The sequence below is a fragment of the Coregonus lavaretus genome (genome assembly GCF_964263955.1).
Source record: "Coregonus lavaretus genome assembly, contig: HAP1_SCAFFOLD_2046, whole genome shotgun sequence".
NCBI lineage: Eukaryota > Metazoa > Chordata > Actinopteri > Salmoniformes > Salmonidae > Coregonus > Coregonus lavaretus.
The window spans coordinates 40,132-68,038 of record NW_028156402.1 but is presented as its reverse complement, the minus strand read 5'-3'; the positions used below and the strand labels follow the sequence as shown (position 1 = coordinate 68,038).

At 48.4% G+C, this 27,907-nt stretch overlaps 1 protein-coding gene across 3 annotated transcripts in view; it reads right to left on the bottom strand.

Annotated features, from left to right (window-relative positions):
- LOC311126400 (C-myc promoter-binding protein-like) overlaps positions 1–27,907 on the bottom strand; it is a gene marked incomplete at its 3' end in the record, with an annotated part of 58,511 nt that overhangs the window by 21,175 nt on the left and 9,429 nt on the right. Inside the window, exon 1 of one of the 3 annotated variants that reach the window (XM_084200406.1) lies at positions 10,607–10,682. The exons of the other annotated variants lie outside the window; for them this stretch is intronic. Of the gene's footprint in view, positions 1–10,606; positions 10,683–27,907 lie in introns of those variants that run through there. 3 annotated transcript variants of the gene reach the window in all.

Here is a 27,907-nt window from a genome sequence, read left to right as displayed (position 1 = left end):
TAGCTAGCCTTCTCCTATCTGTAGCTAGCCTTCTCCTATCTGTAGCTAGCCTCCTCCTATCTGTAGCTAGCCTCCTCCTATATGTAGTTAGCCTCCTCCTATATGTAGCTAGCCTCCTCCTATATGTAGCTAGCCTCCTCCTATCTGTAGCTAGCCTCCTCCTATATGTAGCTAGCCTTCTCCTATCTGTAGCCAGCCTCCTCCTATCTGTAGCTAGCCTCCTCCTATCTGTAGCTAGCCTCCTCCTATCTGTAGCCAGCCTCCTCCTATCTGTAGCTAGCCTTCTCCTATATGTAGCCAGCCTTCTCCTATCTGCAGCTAGCCTCCTCCTATATGTAGTTAGCCTCCTCCTATATGTAGTTAGCCTCCTCCTATATGTAGCTAGCCTCCTCCTATCTGTAGTTAGCCTCCTCCTATCTGTAGCTAGCCTCCTCCTATATGTAGCTAGCCTTCTCCTATCTGTAGCCAGCCTCCTCCTATATGTAGCTAGCCTTCTCCTATCTGTAGCCAGCCTCCTCCTATCTGTAGCTAGCCTTCTCCTATCTGTAGCTAGCCTCCTCCTATATGTAGCTAGCCTTCTCCTATCTGTAGCTAGCCTTCTCCTATCTGCAGCTAGCCTTCTCCTATCTGTAGCTAGCCTTCTCCTATCTGTAGCCAGCCTTCTCCTATCTGTAGCTAGCCTTCTCCTATATGTAGCCAGCCTCCTCCTATCTGTAGCTAGCCTCCTCCTATATGTAGCTAGCCTTCTCCTATCTGTAGCTAGCCTTCTCCTATATGTAGCTAGCCTCCTCCTATCTGTAGCTAGCCTTCTCCTATCTGTAGCTAGCCTTCTCCTATATGTAGCTAGCCTCCTCCTATCTGTAGCCAGCCTTCTCCTATATGTAGTTAGCCTCCTCCTATATGTAGCTAGCCTTCTCCTATCTGTAGCTAGCCTTCTCCTATCTGTAGCTAGCCTTCTCCTATATGTAGCTAGCCTCCTCCTATCTGTAGCCAGCCTTCTCCTATATGTAGTTAGCCTCCTCCTATATGTAGCTAGCCTTCTCCTATATGTAGCTAGCCTTCTCCTATATGTAGCTAGCCTTCTCCTATCTGTAGCTAGCCTTCTCCTATCTGTAGCTAGCCTTCTCCTATCTGTAGCTAGCCTTCTCCTATCTGCAGCTAGCCTTCTCCTATCTGTAGCTAGCCTTCTCCTATATGTAGCTAGCCTCCTCCTATCTGTAGCCAGCCTTCTCCTATCTGTAGCTAGCCTTCTCCTATATGTAGCCAGCCTCCTCCTATCTGTAGCTAGCCTCCTCCTATATGTAGCTAGCCTTCTCCTATCTGTAGCTAGCCTTCTCCTATATGTAGCTAGCCTCCTCCTATCTGTAGCTAGCCTTCTCCTATCTGTAGCTAGCCTTCTCCTATATGTAGCTAGCCTCCTCCTATCTGTAGCCAGCCTTCTCCTATATGTAGTTAGCCTCCTCCTATATGTAGCTAGCCTCCTCCTATCTGTAGCTAGCCTTCTCCTATCTGTAGCTAGCCTTCTCCTATATGTAGCTAGCCTCCTCCTATCTGTAGCTAGCCTTCTCCTATCTGTAGCTAGCCTTCTCCTATATGTAGCTAGCCTCCTCCTATCTGTAGCCAGCCTTCTCCTATATGTAGTTAGCCTCCTCCTATATGTAGCTAGCCTCCTCCTATCTGTAGCTAGCCTTCTCCTATCTGTAGCTAGCCTTCTCCTATATGTAGCTAGCCTCCTCCTATCTGTAGCTAGCCTTCTCCTATCTGTAGCTAGCCTTCTCCTATATGTAGCTAGCCTCCTCCTATCTGTAGCCAGCCTTCTCCTATATGTAGTTAGCCTCCTCCTATATGTAGCTAGCCTTCTCCTATCTGTAGCTAGCCTTCTCCTATATGTAGCTAGCCTCCTCCTATATGTAGCCAGCCTAATCCTATATGTAGCTAGCCTCCTCCTATCTGTAGCTAGCCTTCTCCTATATGTAGCCAGCCTAATCCTATATGTAGCTAGCCTCCTCCTATCTGTAGCTAGCCTTCTCCTATATGTAGCCAGCCTAATCCTATATGTAGCTAGCCTTCTCCTATATGTAGCTAGCCTCCTCCTATCTGTAGCTAGCCTTCTCCTATCTGTAGCTAGCCTTCTCCTATATGTAGCTAGCCTCCTCCTATCTGTAGCTAGCCTTCTCCTATATGTAGCCAGCCTAATCCTATATGTAGCTAGCCTCCTCCTATATGTAGCCAGCCTAATCCTATATGTAGCTAGCCTCCTCCTATCTGTAGCTAGCCTCCTCCTATCTGTAGCTAGCCTCCTCCTATATGTAGCCAGCCTAATCCTATATGTAGCTAGCCTCCTCCTATCTGTAGCTAGCCTTCTCCTATCTGTAGCTAGCCTTCTCCTATATGTAGCTAGCCTCCTCCTATCTGTAGCCAGCCTTCTCCTATATGTAGTTAGCCTCCTCCTATATGTAGCTAGCCTTCTCCTATCTGTAGCTAGCCTTCTCCTATCTGTAGCTAGCCTTCTCCTATATGTAGTTAGCCTCCTCCTATATGCAGCTAGCCTTCTCCTATCTGTAGCTAGCCTCCTCCTATATGTAGCTAGCCTTCTCCTATCTGTAGCTAGCCTTCTCCTATATGTAGCTAGCCTCCTCCTATCTGTAGCTAGCCTTCTCCTATCTGTAGCTAGCCTCCTCCTATCTGTAGCTAGCCTTCTCCTATCTGTAGCTAGCCTTCTCCTATATGTAGCTAGCCTCCTCCTATCTGTAGCTAGCCTTCTCCTATATGTAGCTAGCCTCCTCCTATATGTAGCCAGCCTAATCCTATATGTAGCTAGCCTCCTCCTATCTGTAGCTAGCCTTCTCCTATATGTAGCTAGCCTCCTCCTATATGTAGCCAGCCTAATCCTATATGTAGCTAGCCTTCTCCTATATGCAGCTAGCCTTCTCCTTACCATTCTTATATTGTTGATGTCCTCTGTCTACCTCCTCTCCTCTCAGAGATGGGCCAGGGAGAGGAGAGAATACTACTCACCCTGGCCATGCTGTCTCTGTGTGTGTCTCTGTGTGTGTGTCTGTGTCTGTGTCTGTGTCTGTGTGTGTGTGTGTGTGTGTGTGCCTGCTACAAATACAGCTATCCCTGCCTCTGGGAGGGCCCGAGAGTGGGAGATTTTTAGTGGAGAAAAGGCCTTCAGTTCTCCATCAGATCCGCTACAGTCCATTTATGTAAGCTCTCTTTCTCTATCCCTTTCTCCCTCTTGGCCACCTTTTTGGTTCTGATTTGGAGAATCCTTTACCTGGCCGTGAAGGTGAGAGAGAGGATACTGTCCTTTACCTGGCCGTGAAGGTAAGAGAGAGAGGATACTGTCCTTTACCTGGCCGTGAAGGTAAGAGATAGAGAGGATACTGTCCTTTACCTGGCCGTGAAGGTAAGAGAGAGAGGGGATACTGTCCTTTACCTGGCCGTGAAGGTAAGAGAGAGAGGATACTGTCCTTTACCTGGCCGTGAAGGTAAGAGAGAGAGGGGATACTGTCCTTTACCTGGCCGTGAAGGTAAGAGAGAGGGGATACTGTCCTTTACCTGGCAGTGAAGGTAAGAGAGAGAGGGGATACTGTCCTTTACCTGGCCGTGAAGGTAAGAGAGAGAGGGGATACTGTCCTTTACCTGGCCGTGAAGGTAAGAGAGAGAGGATACTGTCCTTTACCTGGCCGTGAAGGTGAGAGAGGGGGGATACTGTCCTTTACCTGGCCGTGAAGGTAAGAGAGAGAGGATACTGTCCTTTACCTGGCCGTGAAGGTAAGAGAGAGGATACTGTCCTTTACCTGGCCGTGAAGGTGAGAGAGAGGGGATACTGTCCTTTACCTGGCCGTGAAGGTGAGAGAGAGGGGATACTGTCCTTTACCTGGCCGTGAAGGTGAGAGAGAGGGGATACTGTCCTTTACCTGGCCGTGAAGGTAAGAGAGAGAGGATACCTTGTCCTTTACCTGGCCGACAAGCCTAACAGAGTTGACTAGCCTAACAGAGCTGACAACCCTAACAGAGCTGACAACCCTAACAGAGCTGACAACCCTAACAGAGCTGACTTTCCTAACAGAGCTGACTTCCCTAACAGAGCTGACAACCCTAACAGAGCTGACTTCCCTAACAGAGCTGACAACCCTAACAGAGCTGACAACCCTAACAGAGCTGACAACCCTAACAGAGCTGACAACCCTAACAGAGCTGAAAAGACAGACAAACCCAAACAGATGTGGGACCAGGCTAGCATGAAATGGCATGACATTTAAATGCAGTAGCTCTTTCCCAACTGCTCAAGACAGTTCCATCTTGAGATATGGACGACGTACTGTTGTCATATAGACCTATCCATGTGGCTTCCAGCAACACAGACACAAGACAGACACATTACCAAGCGTCTGTCTGGACAGCAACGATCAGATCACGGCTCATTTGACCAACCCTAATGGGGATGTGAAATACTAATGAATTCCAAGTCACTGCTAACGGGTTCCAAGACAGACAATCAGAACTATGACTCCCAGGGTGCGTCCCAAATGGCACCCTATCCCAATGACTTGAAGCCAAAAGAAGTCGGTTAAGATGGCCTCACATGGACACATAACATGTGCAGTTTTAGCTACTCCAGGAAGTGACGTTACAGGCTAGCTCAGTGCTGCCCCCTCTCATTGGGTAACTCAAGTTACCCTCCTCTGTAGCTCAGCTGGTAGAGCACGGCGCTTGTAACGCCAAGGTAGTGGGTTCGATCCCCAGGACCACCCATACACAAAAATGTATGCACGCATGACTGTAAGTCGCTTTGGATAAAAGCGTCTGCTAAATGGCATATTATATTATTATTATATTATTATAAGTTGAACTCAGTCGTTCTCCCCTGCCCTATCCCCTATATAGTGCACTACTTTTGACCAAGGCCCATAGGGCTCTGGTCAAAAGTAGTGCACTGTATAGGGAATATAGTGTCGTTTGGGACGTAGTCACAGTCTCACACTAAGACAACAGGGTTCAGTAATACAGTACAATAATACAGGCTAATCCATCTCCATTCCTGGCTACCAGACCAAACCTAGAGGAACTAAAGGTCTGTAGGTCTAGGGGCTGCCCTCCTCTCTGGTAGACCAAACCTAGAGGAACTAAAGGTCTGTAGGTCTAGGGGCTGCCCTCCTCTCTGGTAGACCAAACCTAGAGGAACTAAAGGTCTGTAGGTCTAGGGGCTGCCCTCCTCTCTGGTAGACCAAACCTAGAGGAACTAAAGGTCTGTAGGTCTAGGGGCTGCCCTCCTCTCTGGTAGACCAAACCTAGAGGAACTAAAGGTCTGTAGGTCTAGGGGCTGCCCTCCTGGCTGCCAGACCAAACCTAGAGGAACTAAAGGTCTGTAGGTCTAGGGGCTGCCCTCCTCTCTGGTAGACCAAACCTAGAGGAACTAAAGGTCTGTAGGTCTAGGGGCTGCCCTCCTCTCTGGTAGACCAAACCTAGAGGAACTAAAGGTCTGTAGGTCTAGGGGCTGCCCTCCTGGCTGCCAGACCAAACCTAGAGGAACTAAAGGTCTGTAGGTCTAGGGGCTGCCCTCCTCTCTGGTAGACCAAACCTAGAGGAACTAAAGGTCTGTAGGTCTAGGGGCTGCCCTCCTCTCTGGTAGACCAAACCTAGAGGAACTAAAGGTCTGTAGGTCTAGGGGCTGCCCTGCTCTCTGGTAGACCAAACCTAGAGGAACTAAAGGTCTGTAGGTCTAGGGGCTGCCCTCCTGGCTGCCAGACCAAACCTAGAGGAACTAAAGGTCTGTAGGTCTAGGGGCCGCCCTCCTGGCTGCCAGACCAAACCTAGAGGAACTAAAGGTCTGTAGGTCTAGGGGCTGCCCTCCTCTCTGGTAGACCAAACCTAGAGGAACTAAAGGTCTGTAGGTCTAGGGGCTGCCCTCCTCTCTGGTAGACCAAACCTAGAGGAACTAAAGGTCTGTAGGTCTAGGGGCTGCCCTCCTGGCTGCCAGACCAAACCTAGAGGAACTAAAGGTCTGTAGGTCTAGGGGCTGCCCTCCTCTCTGGTAGACCAAACCTAGAGGAACTAAAGGTCTGTAGGTCTAGGGGCTGCCCTCCTCTCTGGTAGACCAAACCTAGAGGAACTAAAGGTCTGTAGGTCTAGGGGCTGCCCTCCTGGCTGCCAGACCAAACCTAGAGGAACTAAAGGTCTGTAGGTCTAGGGGCTGCCCTCCTCTCTGGTAGACCAAACCTAGAGGAACTAAAGGTCTGTAGGTCTAGGGGCTGCCCTCCTCTCTGGTAGACCAAACCTAGAGGAACTAAAGGTCTGTAGGTCTAGGGGCTGCCCTGCTCTCTGGTAGACCAAACCTAGAGGAACTAAAGGTCTGTAGGTCTAGGGGCTGCCCTCCTGGCTGCGAGACCAAACCTAGAGGAACTAAAGGTCTGTAGGTCTAGGGGCCGCCCTCCTGGCTGCCAGACCAAACCTAGAGGAACTAAAGGTCTGTAGGTCTAGGGGCTGCCCTCCTCTCTGGTAGACCAAACCTAGAGGAACTAAAGGTCTGTAGGTCTAGGGGCTGCCCTCCTCTCTGGTAGACCAAACCTAGAGGAACTAAAAGGTCTGTAGGTCTAGGGGCTGCCCTCCTCTCTGGTAGACCAAACCTAGAGGAACTAAAGGTCTGTAGGTCTAGGGGCTGCCCTCCTGGCTGCCAGACCAAACCTAGAGGAACTAAAGGTCTGTAGGTCTAGGGGCTGCCCCCCTGGCTGCCAGACCAAACCTAGAGGAACTAAAGGTCTGTAGGTCTAGGGGCTGCCCTCCTGGCTGCCAGACCAAACCTAGAGGAACTAAAGGTCTGTAGGTCTAGGGGCTGCCCTCCTCTCTGCCAGACCAAACCTAGAGGAACTAAAGGTCTGTAGGTCTAGGGGCTGCCCTCCTCTCTGGTAGACCAAACCTAGAGGAACTAAAGGTCTGTAGGTCTAGGGGCTGCCCTCCTCTCTGGTAGACCAAACCTAGAGGAACTAAAGGTCTGTAGGTCTAGGGGCTGCCCTCCTCTCTGGTAGACCAAACCTAGAGGAACTAAAGGTCTGTAGGTCTAGGGGCTGCTCTCCTGGCTGCCAGACCAAACCTAGAGGAACTAAAGGTCTGTAGGTCTAGGGGCTGCCCTCCTGGCTGCCAGACCAAACCTAGAGGAACTAAAGGTCTGTAGGTCTAGGGGCTGCCCTCCTCTCTGGTAGACCAAACCTAGAGGAACTAAAGGTCTGTAGGTCTAGGGGCTGCCCTCCTCTCTGGTAGACCAAACCTAGAGGAACTAAAGGTCTGTATGTCTAGGGGCTGCCCTCCTCTCTGGTAGACCAAACCTAGAGGAACTAAAGGTCTGTAGGTCTAGGGGCTGCCCTCCTGGCTGCCAGACCAAACCTAGAGGAACTAAAGGTCTGTAGGTCTAGGGGCTGCCCTCCTCTCTGCCAGACCAAACCTAGAGGAACTAAAGGTCTGTAGGTCTAGGGGCTGCCCTCCTCTCTGGTAGACCAAAGCTAGAGGAACTAAAGGTCTGTAGGTCTAGGGGCTGCCCTCCTGGCTGCCAGACCAAACCTAGAGGAACTAAAGGTCTGTAGGTCTAGGGGTTGCCCTCCTGGCTGCCAGACCAAACCTAGAGGAACTAAAGGTCTGTAGGTCTAGGGGCTGCCCTCCTCTCTGGTAGACCAAACCTAGAGGAACTAAAGGTCTGTAGGTCTAGGGGCTGCCCTCCTCTCTGCCAGACCAAACCTAGAGGAAATAAAGGTCTGTAGGTCTAGGGGCTGCCCTCCTCTCTGGTAGACCAAACCTAGAGGAACTAAAGGTCTGTAGGTCTAGGGGCTGCCCTCCTCTCTGGTAGACCAAAGCTAGAGGAACTAAAGGTCTGTAGGTCTAGGGGCTGTCCTCCTGGCTGCCAGACCAAACCTAGAGGAACTAAAGGTCTGTAGGTCTTGGGGTTGTCCTCCTGGCTGCCAGACCAAACCTAGAGGAACTAAAGGTCTGTAGGTCTAGGGGCTGCCCTCCTGGCTGCCAGACCAAACCTAGAGGAACTAAAGGTCTGTAGGTCTAGGGGCTGCCCTCCTCTCTGGTAGACCAAAGCTAGAGGAACTAAAGGTCTGTAGGTCTAGGGGCTGCCCTCCTGGCTGCCAGACCAAACCTAGAGGAACTAAAGGTCTGTTGGTCTAGGGGCTGCCCTCCTCTCTGGTAGACCAAACCTAGAGGAACTAAAGGTCTGTAGGTCTAGGGGCTGCCCTCCTGGCTGCCAGACCAAACCTAGAGGAACTAAAGGTCTGTAGGTCTAGGGGCTGCCCTCCTCTCTGGTAGACCAAACCTAGAGGAACTAAAGGTCTGTAGGTCTAGGGGCTGCCCTCCTCTCTGGTAGACCAAACCTAGAGGAACTAAAGGTCTGTAGGTCTAGGGGCTGCCCTCCTCTCTGGTAGACCAAACCTAGAGGAACTAAAGGTCTGTAGGTCTAGGGGCTGCCCTCCTCTCTGGTAGACCAAACCTAGAGGAACTAAAGGTCTGTAGGTCTAGGGGCTGCCCTCCTGGCTGCCAGACCAAACCTAGAGGAACTAAAGGTCTGTAGGTCTAGGGGCTGCCCTGCTCTCTGGTAGACCAAACCTAGAGGAACTAAAGGTCTGTAGGTCTAGGGGCTGCCCTCCTCTCTGGTAGACCAAACCTAGAGGAACTAAAGGTCTGTAGGTCTAGGGGCTACCCTCCTCTCTGGTAGACCAAACCTAGAGGAACTAAAGGTCTGTAGGTCTAGGGGCTGCCCTCCTCTCTGGTAGACCAAACCTAGAGGAACTCTAAAGGTTGGTTGGTCCAGAGAAATAGCCCAGGCAATGTTCTAAATCACACAGCCCCTAGACCTTATTCCATATAGGGCCTAATAGTGTACTTATTAGGGTATAACCTAGTGTTGTCCTAATTTGATTTGATCAAACTTCCAGGAAGAGAAGTCCTACATTTTCCCCAGCTAGTGCACTACTTTTGGCCAGAGTAAAATCATTCTTGTTTTTACCCTCTTCATGTATAAAATAAACTGCTATTGGATAAACGATATCTACATTAAAATAAAGGTGTGCCCCCCACCTCCTAAATTGAATGTAAAACAATTATGACATTTTTATTTTTGTTCACAGTTACTGTCAATAATTTTCGGTTACAAGACGAAACAATAATTGTGCCAGCCCTAAGTCAGGCCTCATCGTGCCTCCCTAGAGACCACAACAGGAGTCCCACCCTCCCTAGAGACCACAGCAGGAGTCCTCCCTCCCTAGAGACCACAGCAGGAGTCCCGCTCTCCCTAGAGACCACAGCAGGAGTCCCTCCCTCCCTAGAGACCACAGCAGGAGTCCCTCCCTACCTAGAGACCACAGCAGGAGTCCCTCCCTAGAGACCACAGCAGGAGTCCCTCCCTACCTAGAGACCACAGCAGGTGTCTCTCCCTCCCTAGAGACCACAGCAGGTGTCTCTCCCTCCCTAGAGACCACAGCAGGAGTCCCTCCCTCCCTAGAGACCACAGCAGGAGTCCCTCCCTCCCTCCCTCCCTCCCTAGAGACCACAGCAGGAGTCCCTCCCTCCCTCCCTCCCTAGAGACCACAGCAGGAGTCCCTCCCTCCCTCGAGACCACAGCAGGAGTCCCTCCCTCCCTCCCTCCCTAGAGACCACAGCAGGAGTCCCTCCCTCCCTAGAGACCACAGCAGGAGTCCCTCCCTCCCTCCCTAGAGACCACAGCAGGAGTCCCTCCCTCCCTCCCTAGAGACCACAGCAGGAGTCCCTCCCTCCCTAGCTATAGTCAATATTTATGCTATTACTCAATTATTTACAGCGTTGGTCGGCTTCATGCACAGAGAGACACAAACACACACACACAGCCCATTGTCTTTCAAAGTGGAGAAATCAGCACATGCTTCCAAAGCACTATAACCTAGGCCTAACGTGGTGAATGTAACACGCTGGGCCTTCACAGTTCTTTCTGACTAACTGATGGTGCTGGAACTTGTGAATCATGACATACACTGGTGCATGCCAATACTAGAGAAACACATTTATCCATAGGCTATAAACAGTGCCTTCAGAAAGTATTCACACCCCTTGACTTTCTCCACATTTTGTTACAAAGTGGGATTAAAATTGATTTAAACACAGTCCCCTGTAGCTCAGTTGGTAGAACATGGCGCTTGCAACGCCAGGGTTGTGGGTTCGTTTCCCACGGGGGGCCAGTATGAAAATGTATGCACTCACTAACTAAGTCGCTCTGGATAAGAGCGTCTGCTAAATGACTAAAATGTAAATGTAAAAAAATTGTATTGTCCTTTTTTTGTCAACGATCTACACAAAATACTCTGTAATGTCAAAGTGGAAGAAAAATTTGAACATTTGTAAAAATAAGTATTCAACCCCCTGAGTCAACCCATGTTAGAATCACATTTGGCAGTGATTACAGCTGTGTGTCTTTCTGGGTAAGTCTCTAAGAGCTTTCCACACCTGGATTGTGCAACATTTGCCCATTATTCTTTTCAAAATTCTTCAAGCTCTATCAAATTGTTTGTTGATCATTGCTTTGACAACCATTTTTAGGTCTTGCCATAGATTTTCAAGCAGATTTAAGTCAAACCTGTAACTCAGCCACTCAGGAACATTCAACGTCTTCTTGGTAAGCAACTCCAGTGTAGATTTGGCCTTGTGTTTTCGATTATTGTCCTGCTGAAAGGTGAATTCATTTAGTCATTTAGCAGATTGTCAGGGCCGTGTAGAAATGGTGTGGTGTGGAATCAAGTGCAGAAGCAGATAGATAGTCCAATAATCTTTACTGGAAAATGCGAGGCAATAATCCAAAACCAGCCAGAGGCAAAACGCACACAGGCGTAAAATACAAGCGCGCATAAACAGGCGCGCAAAACTCTTCTCAACCGAGAAGTAAACAATATAGTAGTGGCGTACCAAAACACAGGTACGAAACGACACCTAACACGAAACAATTACACACAACACTACACTAACAACAAGGAAACTAAATAGGGTGCTTAATTAGACATAACACAAGACAGGTGTGGCTAACAGACAAAACTAATCAAACAGAAAACATAGAGCGGTGGCAGCTAGTACTCCGGAGACGACGACCGGCGAAACCTGCCCGAACAAGGAGGAGGAGCTGCCTCGGCCGAAACCGTGACAGTACCCCCCCCCTGACGCGCGGCTCCAGCCGTGCGCCGACTCCGGCCTCGGGGACGCCCAGGAGGGCGCGGCGCCGGGCGCGTAGGATGACCACGATGGAACTCGGTCATCAGGGACGGATCCAGAATATCCCTCCTCGGCACCCAGCACCGCTCCTCCGGACCGTACCCCTCCCACTCCACGAGATATTGGAGACCCCCCATCCGGCGTCTGGAATCCAGGATGGTCCGAACAGTGTACGCCGGAGCCCCCTCGATCTCCAACGGGGGCGGAGGAGTCTCCTCAATCTCGAAGTCCTGGAGTGGACCAGCTACCACCGGCCTGAGGAGAGACACATGGAATGAGGGGTTAATATTCTTGTAATCAATAGGTAGTTCTAACCTGTAACACACCTCATTCAATCTCCTCAGGACTTTAAAAGGCCCCACAAACCGCCGACCCAGCTTCCGGCAGGGCAGGCGGAGGGGTAGGTTTCTGGTTGAGAGCCAGACTCGATCTCCAGGTGCGTACACTGGCCCCTCGCTGCGGCGTAGGTCGGCGCTCGTCTTTTGTCGACGTATGGCACGCTGCAGATGGACGTGAGCAGCGTTCCACGTCTCCTCCGAGCGCCTTACCCACTCATCCACAGCGGGGGCCTCGATCTGGCTCTCATGCCACGGTGCCAGAACCGGCTGATACCCTAAGACACACTGAAAAGGGGTTAGTCTAGTGGAGGAGTGGCGGAGAGAGTTCTGTGCCATCTCGGCCCAGGGCACATATCTCGCCCACTCCTCCGGCCGGTCCTGACAATATGACCTCAGAAACCTACCCACATCCTGGTTGACTCTTTCTACCTGCCCATTGCTCTCCGGGTGGTAACCCGAGGTAAGGCTCACCGAGACCCCCAAACGTTCCATAAATGCTCTCCAGACTCTGGAGGTAAACTGGGGGCCTCGATCAGACACTATATCCTCGGGTACCCCGTAATGCCGGAAGACGTGAGTAAATAGAGCCTCAGCGGTCTGTAGGGCAGTAGGAAGACCCGGCATGGGAAGGAGACGACAGGCCTTAGAGAACCGATCCACAACGACCAGGATGGTGGTATTCCCCTGAGAGGAGGGAAGATCGGTAACAAAATCCACCGATAGATGAGACCAGGGTCGCTGTGGAACGGGCAGGGGCTGTAATTTACTCCTGGGCAAATGTCTGGGTGCCTTACACTGGGCACATATTGAGCAGGAGGAGACATAAACCCTCACATCCCTGGCTAATGTTGGCCACCAGTACTTCATACTAAGGCAGTGCACCGTCCGGCCAATACCCGGATGTCCAGAGGAGGGAGACGTGTGAGCCCAATAAATCAACCGATCCCGGACCTCGAGCGGGACGTACGTCCGACCCACCGGACACTGTGGAGGACTAGGGTCGGTACGTAACGCCCGCTCGATCTCCGCATCGACCTCCCACACCACCGGTGCCACCAGACACGACTCCGGTAGTATGGGAATGGACTCCACGCACCTCTCCTCCGCGTCGTACCGGCGGGACAGAGCATCTGCCTTCCCGTTCTGGGACCCAGGGATGTAAGTGATCTTAAACACAAACCGGGCGAGAAACATAGTCCATCGAGCCTGGCGAGGATTTAGTCTCCTAGCTGCCCGAATATATTCCAGGTTACGGTGATCGGTCAGAATAAGGAAAGGGTGCTGAGCCCCCTCAAGCCAATGCCTCCACACCTTTAGGGCCTGGACTACGGCTAACAGCTCCCTGTCCCCTACGTCATAATTCCGCTCCGCCGGACTGAGCTTCTTAGAATAAAAAGCACAGGGGCGGAGCTTAGGTGGTGTACCCGAGCGTTGAGATAGAACGGCCCCAATACCGGCCTCGGACGCGTCTACCTCAACTTGAAACGGTAAAGTGGGATCCGGGTGCGCCAACACCGGAGCCGAGGTAAACAGGTCCTTCAGTCTCCCAAAAGCCCTGTCCGCCTCAGCCGACCACTGCAAGCGCACCGGACCCCCCTTCAGAAGAGACGTGATGGGAGCTGCCACCTGACCAAAACCCCGGATAAACTTCCGGTAGTAATTCGCAAACCCCAAAAACCGCTGCACCTCTTTAACTGTCGTTGGGGTTTGCCAATTACGCACGGCGGACACTCGGTCCACCTCCATTCTCACCCCTGACGCAGACAACTGGTAACCCAAAAAGGAAACTGACTCCTGAAAGAACAGACATTTCTCAGCCTTGACATATAGGTCATGCTCCAACAGTCTCCTCAATACCCTGCGCACCAGGGCTACATGCTCGGCCCGAGTAGGGCTGTACACAAGAATATCATCAATGTACACCACCACTCCCTGCGCCTGCATGTCCCGGAAAATTTCATCTACAAATGATTGGAAGACTGATGGAGCATTCATTAACCCATATGGCATGACCAGATACTCGTAATGGCCGGAAGTAGTACTAAATGCTGTCTTCCACTCATCGCCCTCCCTAATGCGCACCAAATTATATGCGCTCCTGAGGTCCAATTTTGTGAAGAACCGTGCCCCGTGCAATGACTCCGTCATAGTCCCAATCAGCGGGAGTGGATAACTATATTTAACAGTCACCTGATTGAGACCGCGGTAGTCAATACACGGACGCAGACCTCCATCCTTCTTCTTCACAAAAAAGAAGCTCGAGGACGCGGGAGAAGTAGAGGTCCGTATGTATCCCTGTCTCAGAGACTCGGCAATGTACGTCTCCATTGCTTTTTTCTCCTCCTGTGACAAAGGATACACATGGCTCCGCGGGAGCGCTGCTCCTGTCTGGAGGTCTATCGCACAATCCCCCTGTCTATGAGGTGGCAACCTTGCCGCTCTGGTCTTACTAAACACGAGTGCCAAATCCTCATACTCAGGAGGAATGTGCAGTGCTGGCATCTGGTTCGGACTCTCCACCGAGGTCGCCCCTACGGAAACACCCAGACAAAACCCCTCACACTGAGCAGACCACCCTTGAAGAGCCTTCTCTCGCCACGAAATAGTAGGATCATGGGTGGTCAACCAGGGAAGCCCCAGTACCACCGGATACGCAGGAGAGTCAATCAGATAGAGTTGAATCGTCTCCTCATGACCCCCCTGCGTCATCATCCTAAGTGGCGCTGTGAGCTCCCCAATCCACCCAGATCCTAACGGACGACTATCTAAAGCATGTACGGGGAAAGGCTTATCGACTGGAAGGAGGGGAATCCCTAACTTAACACAAAATTTGCGATCTATAAAATTCCCAGCTGCGCCTGAATCGACTAGCGCCTTATGCTGGGAACGAGGTGCAACCTGTGGAAAACAAACAGGCAATGTAAAGTGGACGACAGAAAGCTCTGGGTAAGTAGGGCGCCTACTCACCTGGGTGGACTCCCCACTGTATGGCCTGCCATCTCCCTCCTCAGGGAACCCTCCCCAGCACCTAGCCGCGGTGTGCACTCCGCGGCCACACCTGGTACAGGAGACTGCTCCCCTCGGGTTCCTTCCTCTTTTCGTTCTAGCGCCAGCCCCTCCGAGCTCCATCGGACTCGGCTCGGAGGTGCTGGAGGGTGGAATGGGAGGCCCCCATCTGGGACGCCCGCGGGTCGTGAGTAGGTTGTCCAGACGAATAGCCATGTCCACAAGCTGGTCAAAAGTTAAAGTAGCGTCCCTACACGCTAACTCCCTGCGGACGTCCTCCCTAAGGCTACACCTAAAATGGTCTATGAGGGCCCTCTCATTCCACCCCGCGTCAGCCGCTAGAGTCCGGAACTCCAGTGCGAATTCTTGAGCGCTCCTCATCCCCTGTCGGAGGTGGAATAGACGTTCCCCCGCCGCTCTTCCCTCTGGTGGATGGTCAAAGACCGCACGAAAGCGGCGGGAAAACTCCGCATAGGTGACTGTGGCGGAGTCTATTCCCCTCCATTCGGCGTTGGCCCACTCCAACGCCTTGCCGGTGAGACAGGAGATGAGGGCGGAAACGCTCTCGTATCCCGAGGGCGCCGGGTGTATGGTGGCCAGGTAGAGCTCCACTTGCAAAAGGAAACCCTGACACCCGGCAGCGGAGCCGTCGTACGCCCTCGGGAGCGAGAGCCGAATCCCACTGGGTTCCGGTAGATGAGTTGGCAGGTTCTCTGGTGGGGATGGAGCGACCGGTGGGGCTGTGGGAACACCGCTGATCTCCCAGCGCCGAAGAGTGTCCATGACGCCCTCCAACGCGTGCCCGATCCGATTGATGCGATGTTCCTGTCCCTGGAGACGCTCCTCCACGCTGTCGACTTGTGCTCCTGCTGATTCCATCGAAGTGGTGTGTAATTCTGTCAGGGCCGTGTAGAAATGGTGTGGTGTGGAATCAAGTGCAGAAGCAGATAGATAGTCCAATAATCTTTACTGGAAAATGCGAGGCAATAATCCAAAACCAGCCAGAGGCAAAACGCACACAGGCGTAAAATACAAGCGCGCATAAACAGGCGCGCAAAACTCTTCTCAACCAAGAAGTAAACAATATAGTAGTGGCGTACCAAACACAGGTACGAAACGACACCTAACACGAAACAATTACACACAACACTACACTAACAACAAGGAAACTAAATAGGGTGCTTAATTAGACATAACACAAGACAGGTGTGGCTAACAGACAAAACTAATCAAACAGAAAACATAGAGCGGTGGCAGCTAGTACTCCGGAGACGACGACCGGCGAAACCTGCCCGAACAAGGAGGAGGAGCTGCCTCGGCCGAAACCGTGACACAGATGCTCTTATCCAGAGCGACATACAGTTAGTGAGTGCATAATAATTTTTTTCCATATTGGCCCCCCGTGGGAATCGAACCCACAACCCTGGCGTTGCAAACGCCATGCTCTCCCAGTGTCTGGTGGAAAGCAGACTGAACCAGGTTTTCCTCTAAGATTTTGCCTGTGCTCAGCTCCATTCCATGTATTTTTTATCCTGAAAAACTACCCAGTCCTTAACAATTACAAGCATACCCATAACATGATGCAGCCACCACTATGCTTGAAAATATGGAGAGTGGTACTCAGTAATGTGTTGTATTGGATTTGCCCGAAACATAACACTTTGTATTCAGGACAAAAAGTTAATTGCTTTGCCACATTTTCTTGCAGTATTTCTTTAGTACCTTGTTGCAAACAGGATGCATGTTTTGGAATATTTAATTCTCTAAAGGCTTCCTTCTTTTCAGTCGGTCAATTACGTTAGTATTGCGGAGTAACTACAATGTTGTTGATCCATCCTCAGTTTTCTCCTATCACAGCCATTAAACTCTGTAACTGTTTTAAAGTCACCATTGGCCTCATGGAGAAATCCCTGAGCGGTTTCCTTCCTCTCCGGCAACTGAGCTAGGAAGGACACCTGTATCTTCGTAGTGACTGGGTGTATTGATACACCATCCAAAGTGTAATTAAGAACTTCACCATGCTCAAAGGGATATTCAATGTCTGTTTTTTATTTTATTTTACCCATCTACCAATAGGTGCCCTTCTTTGCGAGGCATTGGAAAACCTCCCTGGTCTTTGTGGTTGAATCTGTGTTTGAAATTCACTGCTCAACTGAGGGACCTTACAGATAATTGTATGTGTGGGGTACAGAGATGAGGTAGTCATTCAAAAATCATGTTAAACACTATTATTGCACACAGAATGAGTCCATGCAACTTATTATGTGACTTGTTAAGCACATTTATACTCCTGAACTTATTTAGGCTTGCCATATAAAGGGGTTGTTAGCAGATACCCATAGACTTCCAGTCATTGTGCTAACGCTAGTTAGCATTGGCTCGTGAAACTCTCTCTAACTTCCTTCATACTAGACACAGAGAAATAAAAATGGTATCCACGAGCAACCTCCTCCATCTGACTTTGAGCCTGAATTTGAGTCAGTTTTCTACAGCAGGAAAATAATCCTGCAGCTACAGGAAATGTGAATTATTATGTGGATTACCATTAATGGACATTTTTGTTGGAGTTGATAAATTTTTCGTAAGGGAAAATCAAGTCTAACATTTCAAAGTGGAAATTACAAACTTCAAAAGCCTTTTTAAACGTCAAATACACTACAAGTTCAATATGTATTGAATTGCAGGAAAGTTCTCCTGCAACAGGGTGATCAAATGAAGATCCTACATCTGTATAGGGTCTGACCACAGATCTTCTTTAGTATGGAACCTCTGCAAGAGCCCAAACTCTACAGGCCATAGCCACATCTCACCATCCCAACAGCAACCTCCACATGGTTGGCCACAGGCCAGCCAGGGGAACAGGGAGGAGTGGGTTCAACATGGCGTCCACTCAGAGACCCAACAGCAACCTCCACATGGTTGGCCACAGGCCAGCCAGGGGAACAGGGAGGAGTGGGTTCAACATGGCGTCCACTCAGAGACCCAACAGCAACCTCCACATGGTTGGCCACAGCCCAGCCAGGGGAACAGGGAGGAGTGGGTTCAACATGGCGTCCACTCAGAGACCCAACAGCAACCTCCACATGGTTGGCCACAGGCCATCCAGGGGAACAGGGAGGAGTGGGTTCAACATGGCGTCCACTCAGACACCCAACAGCAACCTCCACATGGTTGACCACAGGCCAGCCAGGGGAACAGGGAGGAGTGGGTTCAACATGGCGTCCACTCAGACACCCAACAGCAACCTCCACATGGTTGACCACAGGCCAGCCAGGGGAACAGGGAGGAGTGGGTTCAACATGGCGTCCACTCAGAGACCCAACAGCAACCTCCACATGGTTGGCCACAGCCCAGCCAGGGGAACAGGGAGGAGTGGGTTCAACATGGCGTCCACTCAGAGACTCAACAGCAACCTCCACATGGTTGACCACAGGCCAGCCAGGGGAACAGGGTGGAGTGGGTTCAACATGGCGTCCACTCAGAGACCCAACAGCAACCTCCACATGGTTGACCACAGGCCAGCCAGGGGAACAGGGAGGAGTGGGTTCAACACAGCGTCCTTCCAGAGACCCAACAGCAACCTCCTAATGGTTGGCTACAGTCCAGCCAGGGGGCCGGTAAAGACAACACATTAGCTGGCTAGATCAACATCCTCCAGCTGGCTGAGGCTCCAGGCCAGGGGGAGACAGATCTAAATGGAAGCCCAGGAACAGAGCCCGCTCTCTGGACTGAACACCCCTCCATGCTGGAGCTGATACCAGAGAACCCGTCCCCTCCAGCTGTCTGGCTGGACGTCCAGCAGAGAGATGAGGTGTGTCCCAAATGGCACCATATTCCCTTTATAGTGCACTATTTTGACCACATAGTACACTACTTACTGAGTGGCGCAGTGGTCTAAGGCACTGCATTGCAGTGCTAGCTGTGCCACTAGAGATCCTGGTTCGAATCCAGGCTCTGTCGCAGCCGGCCGCGACCGGGAGACTCATGGGCGGCGCACAATTGGCCCAGCGTCGTCTAGGGTAGGGGAGGGAATGGCCGGCAGGGATGTAGCTCAGTTGATAGAGCATGGCGTTTGCAACGCCAGGGTTGTGGGTTCGATTCCCACGGGGGGCCAGTATAAAAAAATATATAATGTAATCACTAACTGTAAGTCGCTCTGGATAAGAGCGTCTGCTAAATGACTAAAATGTAAATGTAAATGTACTTTTGACCAGATGGCCCTGGTCAAAGTAGTGCACTATAAAAAGGGAAATAGTGTGCCATTTGGGATGCAGCCATTGACACAGCAGGTGAGGTGGATGGAGACAGGGAGAAGAAGGACTGGAGAACGTAAACAGTCTTCCACAGCCAAGCATCTGCTTCTAGTTAGACTGGACTGGAGAACGTAACCAGACCAGAGGGAAGTCTTCCACAGCCAAGCATCTGCTTCTAGTTAGACTGGACTGGAGAACGTAAACCAGACCAGAGGGAAGTCTTCCACAGACAAGCATCTGCTTCTAGTTAGACCAGGAGGCTTCACTGTTCCATTTCTCCCTCCCTCTCACTCTCTAAAAAAAAAGAAAAAAGAAAGAAACCTGTGGGAAATGAACGTTTATTTTCTATGTCAGGAGATCCGCGTGCCGTGCGCACCTCTAGGACTAGTGACGGAGGACAGACCGAGTCAACGTGAGCAGAATGCTAAGAACACCTCAGGCTCACTCCTCTCCTCCACTGACTGACTGACTGAGGTGTGTCTGTCTCTGGGTGTGTGTCTGTGTGTATATGTCTGTCTGTGTGTGTGTGTGTGTGTGTGTGTGTGTGTGTGTGTGTGTATATATGTCTGTCTGTGTGTATATGTCTGTCTGTGTGTGTGTGTGTGTCTGTGTGTCTGTCTGTGTGTGTGTGTGTGTGTGTGTGTGTGTGTGTGTGTGTGTGTGTGTGTGTGAGCGCGCGTGTGTGTCTGTGTATATCTGTGTATGTCTGTGTGTGTCTGTGTGTGTGTCTGTGGCTGCATTAACATTCAGGACACACCTGAGTCTGAGGTGTGATTAATCCAAGCCAGTCTCCCGTTTCTCTAATGGGCTCTGCTTCATATAAACTCCCCACATGCTAATGAGTAGACAATCACACAACACACTGCCTAAAATACAACCTCTCACTCTTCAGGGGTTGAGATAGGAGAAAGATTTCACTGTGGTCAGACATATAAAAAAGGCTCAGGGGGTGGTGCACGCTATAACTATAAGTTAACCATCTACACCAGTGTTTCCCCAACCCTGGTCCTCCAGTAACCCCAACAGTACACATTTTTATTGTAATTTCCTGATTCAACTTGTCAACTAATCATCAAGCCCTCAATGGGTTGAATGGGGTGTGTTTGTCCAGGGCTACAACAAAAATGTGTACTGTTGGGAGTACTTGTGGACCAGGGTTGGGAAACACTGATCTACACTGAACAAAAATATAAAACGCAACATGCAACAATTTAAAAGATTTTACTGAGTTACAGTTCATGTAAGGAAATCAGTCAATTGAAATAAATTCATTAGGCCGTAATGTATAGATTTCGCATGACTAGGAATACAGACATGCATCTGTTGGTCACAGATACCTTTAAAAAAGGGTAGGGGCTTGGATCTGTGCTGTGCAAAGTTGCTGGATATTGGCGGAAACTGGAACACGCTGTTGTACACGTCGATCCAGGGCATCCCAAACATGCTCAACGGGTGACATGTCTGGTGAGTATGCAGGCCATGCAAGAACTGGGACATTTTCAGCTTCCAGGAACTGTGTACAGATCTTTGCGACATGGGGCCGCGCATTATCCGTAGCTTATGCCTGCCCATATCATAACCCCACGGCCATCATGGGGCACTCTGTTCACAAAGTTGACATCAGCAAACCGCTTGCCCACACGATGCCATACACGCTGTCTGCCATCTGCCCGGTACAGTTGAAACCGGGATTCACCTGTGGAGAGCACATTTCTCCAGCATGCCAGTGGCCATCGAAGGTGAGTATTTGTCCACTGAAGTCGGTTACGACGCCGAACTGCAGTCAGGTCAAGACCCTGGTGAGGATAACGAGCACGCAGATCAGCTTCCCTGAGATGGTTACTGACAGTTTGTACAGAAATGTTTTGGTTTTGCAAACCCACAGTTTCATCAGCTGTCTGGGTGGCTGGTCTCAGACGATCCTGCAGGTGAAGAAGCCGGATGTGGAGGTCCTGGGCTGGCGTGGTTACATGTGGTCTGCAGTTGTGAGGCCGGTTGGTCATACTGCCAAATTCTCTAAAACAACGTTGGAGGCAGTTTATGGTAGAGAAATTATCATTCAATTCTCTGGCAACAACTCTGGTTGACATTCCTGTAGTCAGCATGCCAATTGCAGACATCTGTGGCATTGGGTTGTGTGACAAAACTGCACATTTTAGAGTGGTCTTTTATTGTCCCCAGCACAAGGTGCACCTGTGTAATGATCATGCTGTTTAGTCAGCTTCTTGATATGCCACACCTGTCAGTTGGGTGGATTATCTTGGCAAAGGAGAAATGCTCACTAACAGGGATGTAAACAAATTTGTGCACAACATTTGAGAGAAATAAGCTTTTTGTGCGTATGGAACATTTCAGGGATATTTTATTTCAGCTCATGAAACATGGGACGAACACTTTACATGTTGCGTTTATATTTTTGTTCAGTGTAAGATGTGGCAAATAAATAAATCTCCAGCTCAGGGCTCCAGCTATGCATTTGGTTTGCTAACTTACAAGATCAAGCTTCTTGGTTACAGCAGAGACAATCAACCCCTCCTGGGTGAAGATATGTTTTTTTTACATTTGGAAAGAAATAGTGCCCCTTGTGTAGCGCAGGTAGTGCCGTATACCCCGGTATGGTATGAAGGTATGAAAATCTGGATACCGCCCAAGCCTAATCTCAACACTAGTTCTCCAACAACACAAAGATGCAGAAAGAAACCCCCTTTAGAATTTTTCTTGAATGTTAAGCTGTATCCTCTTGTATTAATAATTTAGGCTAGCAGGTGGAATTGAGATTTGACAGCAAAAGCTGCAATTCATTTTTTATGCTTTATGTTACAGTATGGTTTTTCCTTCTTTAGGTATAGCATGGGCCAATTAGGTGAATGTCTTTTTCCTTCTTTAGGTATAGCATGGGCCAATTAGGTGAATGTCTTTTTCCTTCTTTAGGTATAGCATGGGCCAATTAGGTTAATGTCTTTTTCCTTCTTTAGGTATAGCATGGGCCAATTAGGTGAATGTCTTTTTCCTTCTTTAGGTATAGCATGGGCCAATTAGGTGAATGTCTTTTTCCTTCTTTAGGTATAGCATGGGCCAATTAGGTGAATGTCTTTTTCCTTCTTTAGGTATAGCATGGGCCAATTAGGTGAATGTCTTTTTCCTTCTTTAGGTATAGCATGGGCCAATTAGGTGAATGTCTTTTTCCTTCTTTAGGTATAGCATGGGCCAATTAGGTTAATGTCTTTTTCCTTCTTTAGGTATAGCATGGGCCAATTAGGTGAATGTCTTTTTCCTTCTTTAGGTATAGCATGGGCCAATTAGGTGAATGTCTTTTTCCTTCTTTAGGTATAGCATGGGCCAATTAGGTGAATGTCTTTTTCCTTCTTTAGGTATAGCATGGGCCAATTAGGTTAATGTCTTTTTCCTTCTTTAGGTATAGCATGGGCCAATTAGGTGAATGTCTTTTTCCTTCTTTAGGGTATATACAGGAGTGGCGTTAACGCAGAATTCTTCGTTTTTCCACGCAGAAAAAAAGTAATAAAAAACTCATACGAAATATCTTGCTGCGTTTTTGTAAACACAGATCTAAAATGCTTCTTCTTATTATTATTATTATTATTATTGTAATTTCTGCTCTGCTTCAGACTAATGTTGTGCTTCAGTTGCACTTCTCCAACAGTCAAAACTGTTCGCTGCTCTGGCACCCCAATGGTGGAACAAGCTCCCTCACGACGCCAGGACAGCGGAGTCACTCACCACCTTCCGGAGACACTTGAAACCCCACCTCTTTAAGGAATACCTGGGATAGGATAAAGTAATCCTTCTAACCCCCCCCTTACCCCACCCCACCCCCAAAAATAAAAAATAAATATTGTAAAGTGGTTAACCCACTGGCTATAAGGTGAATGCACCAATTTGTAAGTGGCTCTGGATAAGAGCGTCTGCTAAATGACGTAAATGTAAATGTAATGAACAGGCGTTCTATCAGCAGACAGCTCTCTGACTGATGGGCTTCTACTTTTCTCCGGAACATTCCAGATTAACTTCAAGCGAAGCATTAGGAAATGTAGCTGGCTACATTCTTTCTACGATAAACATAGCCATGCATTATTTTTTGCAAAAAAAAACTCCTTGCTTTTTCATTGTAAGCTCATTTACTTGTGTGGCTGCCAGCCAAATAGTGTTGCACTTCTGTTGTCATCTGATTAAAAAAAACGAAGCTATTTTCTGTGAAGGAAAACTATAGTTGCACGCCCCTGATCACTACTGAAGCAAAAATAAATAAAAACTGTTGACTTTCAATATAAAAACGCAGGCGAAATGGTTTAAAAAAATGCTGATTTGTTGATGGTTTGCGTTTTGAAAATGCTAATTTCTGAACTCTAATGCGACCCCTGATGTATTAAACCAATACTCAGCCTAACAGTGATATAACGCTCCATGCCTGTCTCTGATGTTGACTGCTACTATGCAGTAGAGGCACATTCCCCGGTCATGACTGGAACACTACTTGGAAGACACACTACCCTGATGGTATCAACCCCATCAACACTTCAAGTTGAAGACACAGGAAGTCCTTCACCTAGGACACAACAGACGGTTCCTTGGTATAAATGGTGGTAATAGCGATACATTTTTACAAAAATGACAATGACGTGTCATCTTTGTCACACTATAGAGATAGCTTGCATCAAGTTCTTTACTGACACGTTATAGATGCTCTTTTGGGAAATGTTTTAGGGACAAGTTACTGAAAACACGTAACTGAAACAAGTAACTGAAATGCTGACCGAGGCTTTAACATAACTTATTGTCATCTCTCCAGAGACACTCTTCCCAGCAGGCACAGTAAGAGATCCCTCGGTTTGTTAGGCAGTATAACCAAGGGAGATCCCACTGGGCATAGACGTCAACTCAACGTCTAGTCCCTGTTGGCTCAACGTCATTTCCCTGAAACGTGTCCAATGGGATCTCTATGGCCCCCTTCTCACTAGTCACCTCATTATATTCCAAGCACAACATTCTCAACTCTCTCAGCACAGTCAATCAGTTCACAAGACGTGCCAGACGACCCAGGGAACCAATGCTGTAGAGACGCCCTGCCTGCTATAGGTTCTTAACTTTGAGCACAACAACTGGAGAAGTTAAAAGGAGAATTTTGCAAAATCTCTATTTTTTGATGTCAATGGCATGTTATAGAAGGATCCAGACACTTTTTTTTTTTTGCGATTTCACTTAAGCCTACCCCAACCAGAGATTCACTGCCTCATCCTCGTTGTGCAGTACGAGGGGATCTGAAAAAACATGGACAAAAAACAACCAAATATGTCCTTTTAGTAATGGAAAAGCTCTCAGTATAGTGATGCAGGTCTTTTAGATGGACACATGAAATTGTGTCATTCCGAACATTATCCGCAACATTATATTCAGTTGTGTTGCGACTGGAGCGATAGGCTCTCTCTCTCTCTCCGTCCATTCTAGCAGCAGGCTACACGGAGAATGGAACAGCTGGATAGGGGCAACAGCTGGAGTTGTGGATAAAGTTCGGAATGACAATTTCATGTGTACAACATCTACAACATCTTCTCCTTTAAGAGTTTCCTTAGAAGCTTTGTCATGTTCCCTGTTGTCTGTGTGTGTGTGTGTGTGTGTGTGTGTGTGTGTGTGTGTGTGTGTGTGTGTTTGTGTGTGTGTGTGTCTGTGTGTGTGTGTGTGTGTGCGCGCGCATATGTCAGAGAGGTCTCTAAGTCCATGGCCATTAGTTCAGTCAAGTCCTTGTGAGAACAGCATTCAGGTGTTCTGTCAAGTCCTTGTGAGAACAGCATTCAGGTGTTCTGTCAAGTCCTTGTGAGAACAGCATTCAGGTGTTCTGTCAAGTCCTTGTGAGAACAGCATTCACGTACGTGTTCAGGGTCAGTCAGTTAGTTAGGTACTACCTGTTATCACCACTGGCAACAGAGGACACAACAGAACAGGCCTTGGCGTGCCTCACATGGCTCCCTATTCACTGTGGTACACATTAAACAGTAGTGTACTATGTAGGGTATAGGGTGCCATTTGGGACGGAACCCTGGCGTGTCTCAGAGACACTGTCCCTGAAAACACCAATCACCCCGAAAGAACAGAAAGCTTTTTTTTCTCCTCCATGGACAGATAGAGCTATTTGTTTGGAAACCGTGAGGACAGAGGACCTGGCCGTGTGCTGGAAGGACCATGTGCTGACAATCTCACTTATTGTGCAATTCAATTTATTACTCTTCTGCAGAAACAGATTTCTGTAAAATGTGTATTCACAGGCCACAGTGCTGAAAGGAGCTTTAAAAAAGGCTTACATATAGGTAGGCTATATATCCCAGGGGTCTCCAAAAGGTTCTGGTAGGCTATATCCCAGGGGTCTCCAACAGGTTCTGGTAGGCTATATCCCAGGGGTATCCAACAGGTTCTGGTAGGCTATATCCCAGGGGTCTCCAACAGGTTCTGGTAGGCTATAGCCCAGGGGTCTCCAACAGGTTCTGGTAGGCTATAGCCCAGGGGTATCCAACAGGTTCTGGTAGGCTATAGCCCAGGGGTATCCAACAGGTTCTGTTAGGCTATATCCCAGGGGTATCCAACAGGTTCTGGTAGGCTATATCCCAGGGGTCTCCAACAGGTTCTGGTAGGCTATATATCCCAGGGGTCTCCAACAGGTTCTGGTAGGCTATATATCCCAGGGGTATCCAACAGGTTCTGGTAGGCTATAGCCCAGGGGTATCCAACAGGTTCTGGTAGGCTATATCCCAGGGGTATCCAACAGGTTCTGGTAGGCTATAGCCCAGGGGTATCCAACAGGTTCTGGTAGGCTATAGCCCAGGGGTCTCCAACGGGTTCTGGTAGGCTATATATCCCAGGGGTCTCCAACAGGTACAGTGCCTTCAGAAAGTATTCACACCCCTTGACTTTTCCCACATTTTGTGTTACAACCTGAATTTATTATGGATAAAAATGTTTGTGTCACTGGCTTCCACACAATACCCCATAATATATAACATAATATATAACATAATATATACCCCATTTGTATTATTATTATTATTTCTTATTAAAAATGAAAAGCTGAAATGTCTTGAGTCAATAAGTATTCCACCTCTTTGTTATGGCAGGCCTACATAAGTTCAGGAGTAAAAATGTGCTTAACAAGTCACATAATAAGTTGCATGGACTCATTCTGTGTGCAATAATAGTGTTTAACATGATTTTTAAATAAAAAAAATCAAAATAAGCCATTTAGCAGACGCTTTTATCCAAAGCGACTTACAGTCATGCGTGCATACATTTTTGCGTATGGGTGGTCCCGGGGAGCGAACCCACTACCTTGGCGTTACAAGCGCCATGCTCTACCAGCTGAGCTACAGAGGACCACGAATGACTACCTCATCTTTGTACCCCACACATACAATTATCTTTAAGGTCCCTAATTTGAGCAGTGAATTTTAAAACACAGATTTAACCACAAAGACCAGGGAGGTTTTCCAACGCCTCGCAAAGAAGGGCACCTACGGGTAAAAAAAAAAAAAAAAAAAGACATTGAATATCCCTTTGAGCACGGTGAAGTTATTCATTATACTTTGGATGGTGTATCCAGGGGTGAAATAGTGGGGGTACACCGTACCGGTAAAACATGAGCCTATCACAATCATTTAAACAAAATGTCAAGAAAACTGTAGGCTGTTACACCATTATTTATCATTACGGCATGTCAGACGCATGACAAATGTGTGACTAGACTTCAAAATGTGATGTGGTTTGAAGAGAACAAATACTTTTTGTTGTTGTTGTTGTTGAAAAACAGACGTGGGAACTCCACTCAGGTGTGTTTTTACGCCTGCTACGTTAAGGTCAGTCTGTTTGATGCGCACGTTTATCTATCGCTCTGTATATAGCCAGTTAGCGATGCTAATGATTACCGTCTTGTGGGTAGACAAACTTTCCCCAAAAACCTTCTCAATTAAAATGTTAACCGCAAAGTAGGCTTACCTTCCAGATCATGAGTATTTGTATCAATTGGGTGGCGATTGTTTTGCAAACTCTGTCGTGAGCAGCAGGCCCAACAGCAGAAACATTGCTAGACCGACACATTCCTCTCTTGCAAGATGCGCAATTAAAGGAGAATTACACTCGAAAAATCTACATTTGTTTTCCAGACCTCAAAAATAGTCTTCTGATGTGATTTAAGCATTGACGTGGACTCAGAACATCCATTTCCGTCGTTAGTCGATGAATAATTGTAATATTGAGAGTAAAGAAAAAATCATCTAAAACCAGGAAAAATACAACAGAATTCAGGAAAATAAAAAATACTTTTATATAATAATAATAATAATAATAATATGCATTTTATGTGGCCTGTCATGCCAAATACTGTTTATTAACCACTATTTTACCACGTATATTGACAGAAAACACATCGCTTGTTCACCAAGGACCTGGGGAAGAGATGCAGGGTAGAGAAGAGAACAATATGCCTATTTGAAAGCTTAAAAAAAAAAATATATATATATATATAGCTCACGACATGTTTCATTTTTAAAAGTAGCTCTCATCATGCTAGAAAAGGTTGGAGAGCCCTGCTATAGCCTAACACAGTGGTCCTCATTTAGTAAGAACAGATTTATGTAAGTGAAATGAACATGTAAAAAGAGGCCCTGGACTTTTGAAGTGCCTCTAACAAATACGGCACTCAACGATTCAGGGAACCATGTAGAGCATTGAACATTATCTCAATTAGGGGCTTTAGTCGGCACTGATGGAACTAACGCTCTCCTTCAGATAGGCCTGGCTCGCTTGGTGTTCCTGGCTGTTTGCCTCAAGTGGCGTTTTCACACTTCTCCATCTGTGTTTTTGGGTCTTTAATAAACTCGTCCAATACTATCTCAGCGTTTGTTCCAACGTAAGGAGGAGCGGCTTGACTTGGAACTACTCAGAACCATTTTTCGACCTGCTGTCTGATTTTTATAGAATATCCTACATTAACTACAGACTGCGAAGGTACATCATGTTAGTTAGGCTAAACACTTTTAAATGTAAACTAATGCAGGGAGTTGCTGTGAATACAGTGAA